The sequence below is a fragment of the Rhinoderma darwinii genome, chromosome 5 (assembly GCF_050947455.1).
Source record: "Rhinoderma darwinii isolate aRhiDar2 chromosome 5, aRhiDar2.hap1, whole genome shotgun sequence".
Lineage (NCBI taxonomy): Eukaryota > Metazoa > Chordata > Amphibia > Anura > Rhinodermatidae > Rhinoderma > Rhinoderma darwinii.
Genome location: NC_134691.1, coordinates 233723415 through 233741768, shown reverse-complemented (window position 1 = coordinate 233741768; position 18354 = coordinate 233723415). Strand labels below are relative to the sequence as shown.

Genomic DNA, 18354 nt, shown 5'->3' with positions numbered 1-18354 from the left:
GTATAAGCTGCGAGAGTGCATCAGGGTATACCTACAGGTTTAGGATATATGAAGGAAAGGCCACCCCCAAACCAGACTGCATCCTGGACTACAATAGGTACATGGGAGGGATGGACTTGTAAGATAAAGCCCTGAAGCCCTACAGCGCCATGCTGTGAGGTATAAGAAGCTGGCCGTGCACATCATACAGATGGCTTTGTACAATGCGTACGTGCTACGTCGATGTGCAGGCCAGACGGGAACTTTCCTGGAATTTCAAGAGGTGATTATCAAGAACCTAATCTTTAGGGACCAAGAAGGGGGGGGGCACCCAGTACTTCTGGAAGCGAGGCCACACGCATCGTACCAGGGCAACACTTTCCAGGAGAAGTTCCCCAAACTGGCAAGAAGGGAAAAAGTCAAAAGAGATGCAAAGTCTGCTATAAGAGGGCGATAACGGATGACACAATATATCAATATGACGCGTGTCCCGAATAACCAGAGCTCTGTATGAAAGAGTGTTTTAAAATTTATCATACATCCCTTGGTTTATAATTTACCCCAATTTTACTTACCCTGATGCACTCCACACAGCTTATCCCCCCTCGTCTTTCCCCTCTGAGCCCTGCTGTGTGTCCAGGCAGCTGATAACAGCCACATGTAGGGTATTGCCATACCCGGGAGAAACCACATTACAGTTTATGGGGTGTAGGTCTCCGGTCAAAATGCTCACTACACCTCTAGATGAATGCCTTAAGGGTGTAGTTTTTAAAACGGGGTCACTTCTTGCGGGTTTCAACTGTACTGGTACCTCAGGGGCTTCTGCATACATGACTTCGCACTAGAAAATCCCCAGTAGGCCAAATGGTGGTCCTTTCCTTCTGAGCCCTCCCATGGGCCCAAACGGCAGTTTATCACAACAAATGGGGTATTGCGGCACTCAGAACAAATTGCGCAACAGAATGTGGTATTTTGTTTCTTGTGAAAATAAGAAATTTTCAGGCAAAACTACATATTATTTGAAAAAAATAATTTTGTTTTCATTCCCAGCCCAATTCAAATAAGTTCTGTGAAAAAACTATGGGGTCAAAATGGTCACAACACCCATAAATGAATTCCTTGAGGGGTGTAGTTTCCAAAATGGGGTCATTTGTGGTTGGTTTCTATTGCTTTGATACCTCTGGGGCTCTGCAAATGCGACATGGCACCCGAAAACCAATCCAGCAAAATCTGTACTCCAAAGAACACACAGCGCTCCTTCCGTTCTGAGGCCTCCCATGGGCCCAAACGGCAGTTTATTGCCACAAATGGGGTATTGATGCACTCAGGAGAAATTGGGCAACAAAATTGAGTATTTTGTTCCCTGTGAAAATAAGAAATTTTGGTAAAAAATTACATCTTATTGGAAAAAATGTCATTTTTTTAATGTCACAGCCCAATTTAAATAGGTGCTGTGAAAAAACTGTGTGGTCAAAATGCTAACAACAACCATAAATGAATTCCTTGAGGGGTGTAGTTTCCAAAATGGGGTCACTTTTGGTGGGTTTCCATTGCTTTGATACCTCTGAGGCTCTGCAAATGCGACATGGCACCCGAAAACCAATCCAACAAAATCTGGACTCCAACAAACATATAGCGCTCCTTTCCTTCTGAGCCCTCCCATGGGCCCAAACGGCAGTTTATCACCACAAATGGGGTATTGCCACACTAAGGACAAATTGGGCAACAAAATGGGGTATTTTGTTCCCTGTGAAAATAAGAAATTTTGATCACAAATGACATTTTATTGGAGAAAATGACATTTTTTTCATTTCAGTGCCCAATTCAAATACGTGCTGTGAAAAAACTGTGCGGTCAAAATGGTAACAACAACCCTAAATGAATTCCTTGAGGGGTGTAGTTTCCAAAATGGGGTCACTATTGGGGGATTCCTACTATATTGACACCTCAACACCTCTTCAAACCTGGCATGCTGCCTAAAATATATTCTAATAAAAAAAGAGGACTCAAAATGCACTAGGTGCTTCTTTGCTTCTAGGGCTTGTGTTTTAGTCCACGAGCGCAGTAGGGCCACATGTGGGACATTTCTAAAAACTGCAGAATCTGGACAATACATATTTAGTAGTGTTTCTCTGGTAAAACCTTCTGTGTTACAGGAAAAAAAATGAATAAAATTGAAATTCAGCAAGAAAAATGAAATTTGCAAATTTCACCTCCACTTTGCTTTAATTCCTGTGAAATGCCTGAAGGGTTAAAAAACTTTCTAAATGCTGTTTTGAATACTTTGAGGGGTCTAGTTTTTAAAATGGGGTGTTTTATCAGGGTTTCTAATACATAGGCCCCTCAAAGCCACTTCAGAACTCTACAGGTACCTTAAAAAAAAGGCTTTTGAAATTTTCTTAAAAATATGAGAAATTGCTGTTTATGTTCTAAGCCTTGTAACATCCAAGAAAAATAAAAGAATGTTCAAAAAACAATGCAAATCTAAAGTAGAGATATGGGAAATGTGAACTAGTAACTATTTTGGGTGGTATAACCGTCTGTTTTACAAGCAGATGCATTTAAATTCTGAAAAATGCAATTTTTTCAAAATTTTCTCTAAATTTTGCAATTTTTCACCAATAAACACTGAATATATCGACCAAATTTTACCACGAACATGAAGCCCAATGTGTCACGAGAAAACAATCTCAGAATCGCTTGGGTAGGTTTAAGCATTCCGACGTTATTACCACATAAAGTGAAATATGTCAGATTTGAAAAATGGGCTCTGAGCCTTAAGGCCAAAACAAGGCTGCGTCCTTAAGGGGTTAAGGAGTTAAAGAAAGTTGTGGATAAAGATGGGAAAAACTGGGATTTTCTTCTTCCTTATCTCATGTTTGCAGTACGTGAGGTCCCTCAGTCGTCCACAGGGTATTCTCCATTTGAATTGCTATATGGTCGTCATTCCAGGGGCCTTTTAGATATAGCGAAAGAATCCTGGGAAGGAGAAGCTACACCCTATAGAAGTGTCATTGAACACATTTCAGAAATGCAAGATCGAATCTCAGCAGTAATGCCCATTGTTAAAGATTATATGGCCCAGGCTCAGGTGGCACAACAAAGGATGTATAACCGCAGTGCCAGAGTACGTTCTTTTGCACCAGGTGACAGGGTACTTGTTCTTATACCAACCTTTGAAAGTAAATTTCTGGGGGGCGTGGCTTGGACATGGCGCTGACCGGACGTGCTTTCTGAGAGCTCCGCGCCTGCACTCCTTTCAACCCGATCATAAGCTAATTTAAAAGCATCAAAAGCGCATATATTTACTAACCTGATGGTTAGGAAGTCCAGGGCCTCTTCGGGGACTCATTATCATACTCGGCAGATGTCTGCAGCTGGGTCTATTCAGCGTTTTCTGACCGACGCCGGGGCAGGAGCAGTTTCCAAGATGGCGCCGACAAAGGAGAGACGCGATGGCACCGAGTCCTTGCTCCCTGAGGGGATTTCATCTGCGGCCGTCGTTGCTGCTTCAGGTACTGATGGTACCTTTCCTTCATTGTCCGGTGCATCGGGGCTGGTTCCCTCCAGGCTAGATGGGGTCACACCGAGTTCTGCTGGGGATGTGATGGCGCTGCCTGCGCGGGATGGCGTGTCACGTGGTGCCTGTCATGGCGGCCGAGTCTCTCCATCTTCCCTCCCGCATGTGCTGGGTCCTGCATTGCTGCCTTCCACATCTCATATAGATATGGATCTTCACCCCTCAACGTCAATGGGAGGTGCATCTGCCCTTGGGGATGATTTACAGACGTCAGTTATCAGCTTTACCCACTAAGCAGGACATGGAGCGTTATGTTAATCGTCTGGAAACGACATACAAGTCTGAGATACAATCTCTCACCACTAACCTATCCCAATTGTCAGATCAGGTGCAGCGTATGGAGAGCGATGTCTCAGTTATTTCACAGCAACAAGTTTCTCAGGACGCCCGTTTAGACCAGCACTCTCATCAGATTCATGCATTATTTAATTTGGCTGAGGATCATGAGAATCGGAATCGTCGCAACAATATTCGGCTGAGGGGCATTCCTGAGGATATCTCTCCGGGTCAACTTATCCCTACTTTACAATCTCTATTTAATACCTTACTGGGACGCCCTGCTGCAGATCCTATTGAGTTGGATAGAGCCCACAGGACCCTGGGTCCTCGGAACCCGGATCCAGACAGGCCTAGAGATGTGCTATGTCGTGTCCATTTTTTCTCTCTCAAGGAGCAGATAATGAGAAAAGCCCGTGATAAAGGGGAAGTTTTATTGCAAGGGGTCAAGATTCAACTGCTATCGGATTTGTCCAAAATGACTCTGGATAAGCGCATAGTGCTTCGTCCTCTGTTGGATGTATTCAGGGAGCATGAGATCTCTTATTCTTGGGGTCACCCCTTTCAGCTACAGGTCCGCAGAGATGGGTCATTATTGAGTGTTCGGGACCCAGGGGATGTTCCGGACTTCTGCGCTGCTCTCCGTGTACCTCGAGTCTCCATCCCTGATTGGCCTTATGTTCCCTTCCCGCCGCCGCGTCCACGGGCGCGTAGGCGAGGTCGGTCTCCTGCTTCTCCGGGTCGTAGGCATGAGGGTCGCCTAGATGAACCGATCTGATATCCTTTTTAGACTCTTCTGTGTTCTGTTATCAGAGTTCAATGCAATAATTCTGGGGTTTCTCATTTAAAGCAAATATAGTCTGTGTTCTTATAGCCACTCACATTGGTGCTACCGCTCGTTGCAACTGATTTTATTTTTGCTGGACACTGCGGGTCCATTGGTATGGTTCGATTAATGTCATTGTGCTTCAGACGTGAATGCTTAAGGTTTTCTAAAATCCCTTGTACCTCTTACAAGTATATGCACTTTTGATAACATTGAATGTATATAAGAATATGCTCCTTTGAGGTATTTCTAGGTGTATATTAATGCTGCATACTTTTGTCTCATTACTATTGGGTGTTATGCAAAGTGCCTTGGTTTTCCTAACTGTAATAATTTATTATTACTTGCTTGAATATAATTGCTGGGTTGGGGGGGTGCGGGGCACTGGCTAGTCTGTGTCCTGACACTTCTCCTCTTAGGGACTCACTGGTTGATTCCGGTGTCTGTTAGAGTGTTTCTCCTTGAGTAGCTCAAGGAGTGGGCGATTAGTTCGCCCGTTCGTTTGTCTTTGTTGTTGTATATCCCCTCCTCGTCTGTCTTGTCCTATTTACCTCTGCCTTAGTGCATTCTTTTGTTGAGCTCCTCGGGGTAAAGATTCTGATGGCGCAATTGAAGGTCTGTACCTTCAATGCTAGGGGGCTCAATGTCCCGGAAAAACGCTCGCAAATTTTATATAACATGCATAAAGAACGAGTACACATCTTGTTCCTACAGGAGACTCACTTTCAGGTGGGCCATATGCCACAATTTACAAATAGATACTTCCCGTCTTAGTTTCACAGTGCCAACCCGGAATCCAAGTCCAAAGGGGCTAGCATAGGTATCCACAAGTCACTTTCTCATAAAATCATTGATGTTTTGGTTGACCCGGGAGGTCGATATGTCTTTCTAAAATTGTCTATGCGCAATAAGATTCTTACCCTGGCTAACTTGTACCTTCCCAATCAGGATCAGGCTAGAGTGGGGCGAGTGTTCTTGAAGAAATTGGAAGAGTTTACAGAGGGCGTCTTAATTGTGGGTGGAGATCTTAACTTGACCTTTGATCCTAGGCTTGATACCTCCTCGGGCAGGTCTGCTGTTCCTAAATCACAGTTGGGGGCACTAAAGGCTATGATGCATTCCATGCAATTGATTGACGTGTGGAGGATTCTGCACCCTCAGGTAAGAGAGTATACGTACTTTTCCCCCTTGCATAACATGTACAGTCGGATAGATGCTTTTTTGATCAGTCACCATTTGCTTACCTGGCATCCTAGTACTAATGTGGGCCCCATGATCTGGTCAGATCATGCCCCAGTGTTCCTGACCCTTTCGTTTCCTGACTCGGTACCGAATTTCCGGTCTTGGAAACTTAATGATAACTTATTGAAGGATACAGTATGTGTGTCGGCTCTCAAGGACGCTCTTGATGGGTTTATTGCAGTACATGAACATGACCCTACCTCCTTACCATTCCAATGGGAGGCGCTGAAATGTGTCATTAGAGGAGTCCTAATACAGCACGGGGCACGTTTGAAGCGAGAGAAAGGGATTTCTATTGCACGTCTCCTGAATCAGATAAGGGAATTGGAAGCATGTCATAAACAAATTCCATCTTCACAGGTTTTTGCGGATCTTACCACAGCAAGGGAGTCCTTGCGATCTCTTATAGATCAATCACACGCCCGGTTTAGAGATCGGATGAGAAAACACTCATATGAATTTGCGGACAAGTGCGGTAGATCTTTAGCGCGTATGTTACATCCCCGAACGCAAGCGTCCTACATCCCTAAAATACTATCTTCTTCGGGGGGCGAAGTTCATGACCCGGTGGGTATTACAGAGTGCTTTAAACAGTATTACTCGACCTTATATAACATTAAGGGGCAATTTCACGACATGCAGGCTGAGGCATTGCGGGACAAAATAGATCATTATGTAAATAGGACGGCTTTACCGCCTTTAGAGGAGGGGGAGGCTTCGGGACTCGAGGAGGATTTTGTGGAATCAGAAGTGGAACATGTTATTAAGGAATCACCCTTGGGCAAGAGTCCAGGGCCTGATGGATTTAACAACAAATTTTATAAAACATTTAAGGCTCAACTGGTTCCCTTTTTGACGAAAGTCTTTAACTCCGTGTCTTCCTTGTGTCCCTTTGCACCCCAGTCCCTCGAGGCTCACATTACTCTGTTACCAAAGCCTGGCAAGGACCCAACCTCTTGCGCTAACTTCAGACCCATCTCATTAATTAATGTAGATGTAACATTTTTCGCGAAGTTGCTTGCATCTCGCTTGTCACCGTTGTTACCTGGATTGATACGGGATGATCAGGTGGGGTTTGTATGTGGTCGGGAGGCACGGGATAACACCAACAAAACTCTCCTTTTAACTTCATTTTGCCAATCCCGTAAGATACCGATGTGCTTGCTGTCGGTTGATGCCGAGAAGGCTTTTGACAGAGTGCATTGGGTGTTCCTCCGCAGTGTCCTAAAACAGGTAGGCCTTGACGCTACTATGGTGGATAGGATAATGGCATTATACCATAGGCCTACGGCTCGGGTTCGTGTTAATGGACTCCTATCTGATTCCTTGTCTATTGCTAATGGCACGAGACAGGGGTGCCCAGTATCGCCTCTATTGTATGTTCTGGTCATGGAACACCTGGCAGTGGCACTGCGGGGCAACCCTGATGTTAATGGTGTACGGGTAGGATCACAGCATCATAAATTAGCGCTTTATGCAGACGATCTCCTGGTATTCATAACAACTCCCATGATCTCTTTGCCATCTCTGACTGAGGAATTTGAGCGTTTTGGTCATCTAAGCAATTTTAAAGTTAATTACTCCAAATCGGAGGCCTTGAATATATCTCTGGATGCTTCTATGGCTGCCCATCTCGCTCGGGTTTTCCCATTCAAATGGCAATCTACATCCTTAAAATACTTGGGGGTGCAGGTGCCCACGCAACAGGCAGATTTGTTCGCGTTGAATTACACACCTATTCTTCAACGTACTTTGAAGGAGTTGGCAGAATATGGAGGGAACCGCATGTCATGGTTTGGGCGAATTAATGCGGTCAAAATGGATATTTTGCCCAAATTCTTATACCTTTTCCAGACTGGGTTTTTTCAAGACCTTACATAGGGCTATAACCAAATTTGTGTGGGGTTCCTCTAAGCCTCGCATTCGTTTTGCTGTCCTTAGTCGCCCAAAAATAGACGGGGGTGCGGGTCTTCCAGACTTTAAAAGATACCATCAAGCCGCACTGATTATGAGGGTAGTGGATTGGTTACGCTCGGAAACAGGTAAGCAATGGGTGCGTATCGAAAGAGATATGTCTCCTCTTGCATTGTCCTCTTTGCCGTGGTTGACTGTCCTACAGCGCCATAGTCTATCTCTGCCTTTCCTCACACGTCAGTTTCTTGTGGTATGGGAGCGGATCATGGGTGCTGTGTGCCTGGTGAATAGGCCGGGTCCTATGACTCCTCTTTTCGACAACCCCTCGTTCCCTCCGGCGTTGGGTATGGATACATTCCTCTGCTGGGAGAGAAGAGAAGGTGGATATCTGTCTGAGACCCTTACTCCTGAAGGTGTCATGTTGTCAATGAATGCAGTCTCTGAGGCTTGCCCGGGGAGGAGATCAACCTGGTGGTCATACTTACAGCTGCGTTCTTATCTCTCTTCTCTGGAGGACTGTCTGGTGTTATTACAGGATAAGACTCCTTTAGAAAAGTATTTATCTTTACCAACGGCCCCTTCGCATGTGTTGTCATATTTGCATGGAGTTCTTCTACCCAGCTGTTCCTTTTCTCAACTGTCTTTCACCAATGCATGGGACGAAGAGTTGGGGGTTCAACATACTGAAGAGGAATGGGGTACTGCCTTCCTGTTAGCTCATAAATTGCCAATGTCTTGTTTTGCCCAGGAAAAAAACTACAAAATACTCACTAGGTGGTATCGTTGCCCTGCTTTGCTGCATAAGATATTCCCGGATGTGTCTGCTGATTGTTGGAGGTGTGGGGAAGCTCCTGGAACCATGTTGCATATTTGGTGGGACTGTCCCAGGATACGTACCTTTTGGGGGAAGATTTTTGATTTGGGCAAAAAGCTCTTGCACATTGAAGTTCCGACTTCGGCATCTATTGGGTTACTCTCCATGGTTCCTGGATCTCTCACACACCTCAAAAGGGGTATCTTCAGACATTTCCTGACTGCGGCGAGAACGGTGATACCTAGGCACTGGAAATCTCATACGGTTCCCTCTTTAACGGAATGGGTGACAGAGGTGAACGGGATAATGAGAATGGAGGAATTACTGTCAGCAGACAGGGGCAAGTCTGTGCTCTTTGTCCAAACTTGGGCGGTATGGTCTGGATTCCGGGGTGGTACTGATCTACCTCTATGGCTTGATGGTAGGTTCTGAGCAAATTATGTGATCTTTTTCTCTATGCGCTATGTGTGTTTGTGTTTCCCTTTGTTGTCTGGTGTCTTGTGTTGTTGTTATAATTTTTCTGTGGCACTTATATGTACCAATGTTTACTTTATTGAGGCCTGGTCCTCTTGGCTATGGTATTATATTACTGTATATGGGGTACAGTTAGTTCTACTGTACTTTAATGCATATGCTCGTTAGATGAGTGGGAGGTTACAACCTATTTGGGTTTATGCATCTTCATATTGTTTATAAACTGTTATAATCTGTATTTTATACATGATACAAATTTTTCTGCCAAAACTGTGTAATGTATATATACTGTAATTTTGTTGCTACAAAATAAAAATCTTGATAATGAAAAGAAAGTAAATTTCTGGCTAAGTGGCAAGGCCCCTTTGAGGTAATGGAAAAATTAAATGAGGTGAATTACAAAATTCGTCAGCCAGGGAAAAGGAAGCCTGAGCAAGTGTACCATATAAATTTAATAAAACCATGGAAAGACAGACACTCTCTTGCTGCAGGAACTTTGTCTCAACCTGAGCATATAGGCTCGAAGAAGCCATTGCTGCCAGAGATAACCATACCGGACACCCTGGCAAATACCCAAAAGGTAGAGGTGCAAAGTTTCCTAATTAGAAATAAGGATTTTTTTTCTGAGATCCTGGGTCGCACCAGTCTAATTTAACATGACATCATTACTGGACCAGGTAAAAAGGTTAAGTTGAGACCTTACAGAATACCAGAGGCAATGAGAGTGGTTATTACAGAGGAGGTAAGGAAAATGTTGGACCTTGGAGTAATTGAGGAATTCCATAATCAATGGTCTAGCCCAATAGTCCTCATTCCAAAACCAGATGGCAGTTGGAGGTTTTGCAATGACTTCCGTAAACTCAATTCTATTTCTAAATTTGATGCTTACCCGATGCCGCGGGTTGACAAACTAATTGATAGACTAGGAAGTGCACGATATATAAAAACCCTAGACTTAACTAAAGGGTACTGGCAAATACCTCTTTCTGAAGACGCTAAGGAAAAAACAGCTTTTGCCACGCCTGATGGGTTGTTTCATTATGTTGTCCTGCCCTTTGGTTTACATGGGGCACCAGCAACTTTTCAGAGAATTATGGATAAAATTTTAAGACCCCACATGCGGTATGCAGCAGCATACCTTGATGACATCATCATCCAAAGTCCAGGTTGGGGAATCCCATTTACCTAGAGTACAGGCAGTTGTTGATTCCCTTGCCGAGGCGGGATTTACTGCCAATACAAAAAAATGTACAATTGGATTGGAGGAAGCCAAGTATCTGGGGTATACAATTGACCGTGGTTTGGTGAAGCCCCAAGTAAATAAAATTGAAGCCATCCAAGGTTGGCTTCACCATGTAAACAAAAAGCAAGTTCGTGCTTTCCTGGGGATCACAGGCTACTATAGAAGATTTATACCAAACTTTGCTTCACTGGCAGCCCCTTTGACAGACCTGACTAAAGGGAAAGACTCCGTAAGTGTCAAGTGGACACCAGAGGCTGAACAATCATTTCAGGCTCTTAAAAAATTTGTGTGTGCTCAGCCGGTATTGATTACCCCAGATTTTAAAATGGAATTTATTCTACAAACGGATGCATCTGATGTGGGTCTGGGGGCTGTACTGTCACAGGTACGAAATGGGGAAGAACATCCCATACTATATCTGAGTAGGAAGCTGAACGACCATGAGAAAAAATATACTATAGTTGAGAAAGAGTGCCTTGCTATTAAATGGGCACTGGAGGCACTCCGCTATTACCTTCTTGGTTGTCACAAGATCACAGATCATGCCCCCCTTAAGTGAATGTGTGAAAACAAAGAGAAAAATAGGAGGGTCACAAGATGGTTCTTGGCCTTACAGGAATATAAATTTACTGTAAAACACAGGCCAGGGACTCAAATGGGAAATGCAGATGCATTGTCCCGAGTTCATTGCTGTGTGACCAGATGTGTTGCAGCCACTAGTCTGAAACAGGGGGGAGGAAATGTGATGTGGAGAGGTTGTGGATGGGGGTCTATATTTCCCCAAGATTTCTGTCTTCTGCTATCTAAAAACAACCAGGGAATAAATTCAGCAGAGAATGTGGTTCTCGCTCTGCAATAGGTTTATCTAAAACCTGGAAAAGGGCCTGGTTGTTGGAGTGGGGAGAGATGGGTGGGTCCCCACTTCATCCACACAGTCCTGGTCTTGGGCTGTCTAGCTATTAATCAGGGATCAGGTGTGATAGTCCTTTAAAAAGGCTGCAGTTCAGTCACACTCTCTCTCAGCCTGGGGAGAGGAGCTTGTGAGAGCAAACTGACTGCGTTCATAACAGGTTGTATGGTCTGCATGGTTTATGATGCCAGTCATTAGGCCTGCACTGTGTTAGTTAGCATACCTACTGTATAGTTAGTGCCGGACAGGCATAGAGTTTTCTTTTGTTTGTTTTCTTTTAAATTTCATGTACAAACCTGTAAATAAAACTGTCTGAGGCCAGTAGTACCACATCTTTGCTGTGCGGACTGAAATTTACTGGCGTGTTTGATACCGAGTGCCCGTCTACCCCAGGAGACGACTGTCCCGCTACCTAATTCCCTTACAGTGGTCACTAAGGGGTTAAACTCGGTTTATTGTAAATAAAATATTACACACGTGATAATTATAACAGACTGGGTGTCATACAAGAAACCCATTTTTTTTTACAAGTTATATAAACAAAAGAACAACATTGATCTCTTTGCACATATGATTAAAGGATATGGAACATAGATACATGTGTTATCCGCATTTAGTACATCAACATCGAATAGGAGGAACAGGAAAAAGCATGTAACTATGATTTAAGGTCTATTAAGGCACAATACATTTCAGGCCTGATCTCCCTTTACCATCAGACATCCCATGCGAAAGTAAGGAAGCCCTAAGGTCACCCACTTCAAAAGATGTAAGGGGTGATAGGCACCACCTACCCCAAACGCTCATAAACTTATGTGGGCACCCTCGATTTTTGTACACCAAATTAACAAATGATAATACAGAGTTAACCAGCTTCTTCCATTGCGTGCCCGTAGGGGTAAGATCCTCCATCCAACGAATGGCAATAGCTTTCCTGGCCATGAACAGGGCCTCACGCAGGAATATACCCTCGTAATGGGACCAAGAGTCCAATGTAAGCAGACCCAATAAGCATAAACCAGGCTCACAAGGAACTTGTTTATCCAATATTGAAGAGAGGAAGTCTGTAACCTCTCTCCAAAACCCAGCAATTACTGGGAAGAGCCAAATCATATGATCGAAGTCAACCTCGGTTATGTTGGCATCTGTGACAAGACGCCGAAGAAACCCTGCCCATATGCAGTAATCTAGTAGGAGTGATGTAGCATCTATGTGTGATATAAAATTGAGTCGTTCTATTATTTGCTGCCGGCGATACCAAAAGGTGCGATGACATTGCATCTAGCCAATCCCCTTCGGACATATCGGGGATCAGCTCTTTCCATCTGAGCTTTACCGTGCATTCAGCGTGTGCTAACCTCTGGGACATAAGAAATTTATACACAACAGTTATCAGCCCCCGTGTGCTTTGTGTTCGGAGAATTCCTATAAGTGGAAAGGAGGATATGGGAACCCCAGAGTGCCTAAATTGGGACATCAATACATGGCGCAGTTGTACACATCGGAAAGTATCTCTATCAGGTACCTGAAATGTGTCCTGTAACTCCATGGCTGACAAAGTACGGCCTTCCCCATCAATCAAATGTTGCAAGTGCGTGACTCCCAAACCTTCCCAGAAGGCATCATTATGGAATCCCAGGAAGTGAGACAACCCCTGGTTAGACCAGACAGACATTTCTGCCACAGTATCAGAGTATTCCAACAGTTTCTTTGCATGAGACCACACCTGTTTTGCCAACCTAATTAATGGAAGACAGTGTCTAGGGCTAAAATCATGAGGTTCTAAAATGGGCCACAGGTTAGGGATTCGGAGAAAATGAGCAAGATGATGTTCAGCGTTAGAGAAGGACTCCTCTAATAACCATAGCTGGATATATCATAACATATCTGAGTACTGTATATATGCTTGTAACGGAAGCCCATCAGGACCCGAAGCTTTACCCATAGTCATGCCCAAAATACAGTCAGAGATCTCCTCCACTGTGAAGGGAGCATCAAGCAGTGCACTACCCTCAGAGGATAACTGCGTAAAATGAAGCCCATCTAAATAACTCTCTAAGCCTGACAAAGAGTATCTAGCCCCTGAAGACTACAGATCTCTATAAAAATCTGCAAATTGGTCTAGGATGTCTTGTGAGGAATTAACAAGAACATTTTGGACATTCCAAATATGCAAAACTAGTGGAGACATATTGTTTTGTTTCACAACCTGAGCTAATAATTTGCTGGATTGGTTCCCCAATTCAAAAGAAAGATTGGTTAGTAAAGAAAATCCTCCGATCTGCTTTCTCCCGCAGGAGAAGCATATATTCCCTTCCTACCGAAAGCCAAGCATCTCTATTTTGACAAGAAGGATCACCTGCAAACACTACTTCCAACTCCCTACACCGTCCGGCTAGTTCCGTTTCCCGCTGAGCTGAGGAACGCTTCACATAAGAGATTGATGATTTCAGACAGCCCCTCAAATACGCCTTTAATGTATCCCACAATAGCAGACCATTCTGCTCTTGTCTATGTGCTTCTAGAAATACATCCAGTTGATCTGGAATCCTATCATTAACTTTAACTAGCTGAAGCCAAAACGGATGTATCTTAATTGTTCCCCTCAGGCCTACGACAGGTTGCGTTAATTGAAGTACTATTGGGCTATAATCAGATATAACCCTGGGGAGATGTTCAATACTTAACATAGAGTTAAATGCAGAGGGTGTGCCTAAAATATAGTCTATACGAGACAGTGCATTAAACTGTGGTGTGTGGCATATGAATTCTTGTATTCCCGGATGACTAATTCTCCATAAATGTATCCACCCTACCTCCTCCATAAGAGAGGCCAGAGGAGAGGAACCCGACATCGCTTCAGCCTCTCCCCGTGGCATGAACCTATCCATACGCGGATCCACTGTAAGGTGGAAATCTCCCATGAGGATCACCTTAGCCTGTTGGTAGGCAGAGATAAAAGACACTGCTTCTCTAAGAATTGCCAGAGAGGCATGCGGTGGGTTATATACACCTAGTACAACATAAGGGATAGAGTTGATATTGGCGAACAAAAACGTATCTCCCTTCTTCGTCAATCTTAGTATGCAACATTTCCCACCTGAGAGTTCTATGTACCAGCAAGGATACCCCTCTTGAGGAGGAAGATCCCTTAGAATGTCTACACCACTGGATCCAAGGTTTACGTACAAGGCTAACCGTGTCAGCCGTCAAATGAGTCTATTGAAGGCATATTATATGGGAATTCAATTTCTTAAGAACAGAAAAAAATCAGGTTGCGCTTCCTAGGCGTCCCCATGCCCTTCACATTCCAGGACAAGAACTTAAGTGATGCCATTTTAAGTGACCCCTTTAGTATATTTGAGTGCTAGCCCGTCCCACCCAGCCCAGTATCTCACCCTACTCAGGGCATGCAACACATATCCAAGCCTCAATCTGGATCGCTTCTTGCGTCCGACAAGAGCTAGTACAGAGATCAATAACTTTAAACAGAAATAAACACAGGAAGTCAGCAGGAGCTCAACAGGAGCTCGTGACTTATATACCATACAAGAAAGGGGGTAGTCTCCACTGTTAAAGAGTGTACACAGTGGAATCACAATATCAGCTTACGCGCCCCAGTAGTTCTCCCCTATAAGCAGCATTACTGTGTCAGAACTTATAAAATAGACATCCCCTCAGCCAGGATCACCTACATAAATCAAGATAAACATATACCTACACATGAATGCCCTTAATCTTACAGGACCTATATCTTAAAGTGCTACCACCAAAATGTTACATGACTACCCAACAAGCATAAGCATGAGATATACAGTAGGAAAATGAGGCAGTATGCATTAAACGGGAGGTCAGGCGCTCCCCATGTGAGGAGGCTACAAGAAAATATCAGCAAATGTCTGTTCACCAGTTCTTTGCGTAAGTCCCCAAAGCTCAGCGCTGAGGCGACCTCCGATTTCTCACCAGCCACTCAAACACCTCTTCAGGATTGGTGAAGAAAACCACTAGATCCCCATCCTCAGGCGAGCCGGATATGCCATTGAATAAGGAATCTGTCGGTCCCTCAATCTCCTTTTAATCAGCGCAAAAGGAGGCTCGTTGGCGCTGTAACTCCGGGGAGAAATCAGGAAAAATAGACACCGTGGCGTTATCCACTTTAATTGCTCCCTTGAGTCTGGCAGCTTGCAGGACCAAATCCCGATCTTTACAATTCAATGATCGTGCCAGAAATGGTCTCGGGTTCGCGCCTGGAGGCGGTGGTTTAGCAGGAACCCTGTGCGCCCTTTCTACCGCGAGAGCCTGCGAAGACGTTGTGTCTGGAAACAATTCTTTCAGCCATCTTTCCACAAATTCATCTGGGCGGAGGCCCTCTGCCCTTTCAGGGAGGCCTATGATCCCAAAGTTATTTCTTCTCAGCCGGTTTTCCAGATCATCAGCTTTTTGGCACCACAACTCCACCTTACCAGTCACGGAGTGTATGTGGTATAGTTGCAGTACGATCCTCCAGATCAGAAATCCTGGTTTCAGCATGGGCGACCCGGTCGCTTAAATTATGCAGGTCCTGTCTCAAGAGCCCAACATCCACCTTTACCTCCTCAACTTTAGTTGTTACTGAAGTCTTGGTCTCAAGAATCGCAGCCAGCAGCTTTTCAGAGACTTGCTGCAGAGTCGGTTCAGGCGGGGCTGCCCCCTCAGCAGGATGAAGTGTAACAGGCTGCACGCCATACGGTCTCGCTGCCTCCTCTATCCCTGAATGTGAAGGTGCGCCGCGGGCGCCATCTTGGGACGAATTCCGGACAAATTCTTTCAGCTTTTCAGCTGCCCCAGCCACCTTAGATGGTCCCATTCTGTGCCTCGAGGGTCCCTTGCCCTTTCTCCTCAGCAGGTAGGGAATTTTGGCCACAATAAGTCCTCCGCAAGATTATAGAAGGGGATCACCACTCAGAGCCGATATGCCGTGCGACTGCTCACATCAGTGCCAGGCCACGCACCCCCATATCTGCTGTTTTTATTCCCCCAAATAATATTTTGAAAAAACGTATCAAACTCTGTTTTTATTTCCTATGGAATCAGATATGGAAAGAATCAGAAGGAAGGAGTTGTATAAACCTAGGAATAAAGGAGTGAAAGGTTTTCCCGATTTTAGGTCTTTTTTGTATAGTAAATATTTGGACTATTGTACAAACACTTTATTGGGGCCCAGTTAAAAAGGTAAAAACTTTTCTTATTTATAATCTTGGGTTTTATATAAAGGAAATACAAGTGGTTAGAAAATGATTTAAACAGACCGTATACATTTTTACCACCAGAACATTATATTATTTTATAGAACATTTTAAGGGATTTTGAGTTGTTAAAATCTGACTTAAGTATTATTACTAATCATAAAAAAAAGTGTTAAAATTCTTACATGAGAGGAAAATTGTGAGTTCTGTAATAGGGTTTTCTGTAAGAATTGTACAATGTATTTGAATCAATGTTAATCTTTTTTACTTATCTAACGAACAAAAGGACCTGTTATGGTGTATATTGAAGGATTGCTTACCTACAAGAGAATTTCAGCATAGAAGAGGTTTGGTAAGACAAAGATAAGAGTAAGATGTAGTGGAAGTGAAACACCAATGCATATTTCTTGGAATTGCTCATTTGCACAAAAGATTTGGAGGAAAGTTAGCGTCTTAGTTAAATATTTGAGCAAAATTGATCATTTTGATTTTAATATGATTTTTTACGGATTGGGTATTGGTAAAGAGGATTTTAAAGTCGTATGGATAATTTTTACATGTGTTAAGATGGCTTTATGGAAAGCAAGAAATATTGTATTATTTAAAAGAGATGAGTTATCTGTTGAAAACGGCCTAAAATTATGTTTAAGTTATATGTATGTATATTTCTGGAGAGATAAATTATTACTAGGTACTGTGAAAGCAAATGAGATTTGGAAACAAGAAATGTGGAATGTACTTACCTTGTGATGTGTAATCTGTGTAATCTTGTATTTTTTTTTCTTTGTTATACCTGTAAAAAAAATGGAAAAAGTTAAAATATAATTGAAAATAAAAATAAAATAAAAACGATATAGATATATATATATATATATATATATATATATATTAAAAATAATAATAATAATTGAAAAAATGGATAAGATCAAGAAAATTATAAATTCATACTGCAATGATGGTTTGATGAAATCTTAAACTATTCTCGAAAACTTTCGACTTATGTTTTTCGCTTTAAGATTTCAAATCTGAGTAGTAAAAAAAAAATAAAAAAATCTGTTCTTATCAGTTTAAAGTCTGATACGTCCCCTATCTGAGGATCATATATTAAATGGATTTTTAGAACAGGGAGATGGAAATAGGGCTTGCTCTGTCCACTCCACGCATTGACCTGGTATTGCAGTACCGCCAGGACCGGTGCAACCTTTCCTAAACCAGTGACGACTAAAATCAGATGTGAAAAGTGCTTTTTGCTTTTGCCATTGTTTGTTTCTTGCACCAGGCCCAGGCAGTGTTGGTCAGCAGGCACTGTATTGCAAGTGATCGAAGACGTGAATGGAAAAGGGGTGGCTGTGGGCATGCACTTGCTGCTGCTAGCATTTTTCTGCATGGCAGGAGGGAATTTTGGCGTTGCCAGGAAGGTGTTTTTAGGTAGATTCCTCCGCTTTCAGCACAGCATTGTGGTGCAAGCAAAAGAAGCAAAGCATGTCTAGCTTTCTCTCCGGCCTTTTTTCACCTCCCGCCTGGCTGCTTGTGTGAGTGTGTGAGCCGGCAGGGCCCCATGGAGGTGCCTAGGAGTAGGCTGAATCGCTGCAAGGGATGAACAGCATTATTGGCCAGGCTCTGCCAATGCTCGCCACTTTGGGGTTATTGCTTCTCGGCCTTTTGGCAAGATCAAGTGGTTTATCCAGGAGACTTGTCAGGAGGTGCTTCCGGTACCCTTTCTCTCGGCCTGGGGGGGATCGTCTAGGTTCATAGCCCAGACTTCACCCCCCTGTCGCTATTGGGAGAAAGGCCTAATCCGGAAGCAATCGGCCTGTTTCCTGCCAGACAGGAGATATGCCGGCCAGGATTTCATACGCATCGTGTGAGGC

The 18354-nt window shown here is 43.7% G+C and overlaps 1 non-coding gene across 1 annotated transcript; it reads left to right on the top strand.

The window, feature by feature from the left end:
* Window positions 1–17488: 17488 nt before the first annotated feature.
* LOC142654404 (U2 spliceosomal RNA) lies at window positions 17489–17688 on the top strand. Its single transcript, XR_012849025.1, has one exon. It is a non-coding gene; the product is annotated as a U2 spliceosomal RNA (small nuclear RNA).
* The last annotated feature ends 666 nt before the right edge of the window (window positions 17689–18354 follow it).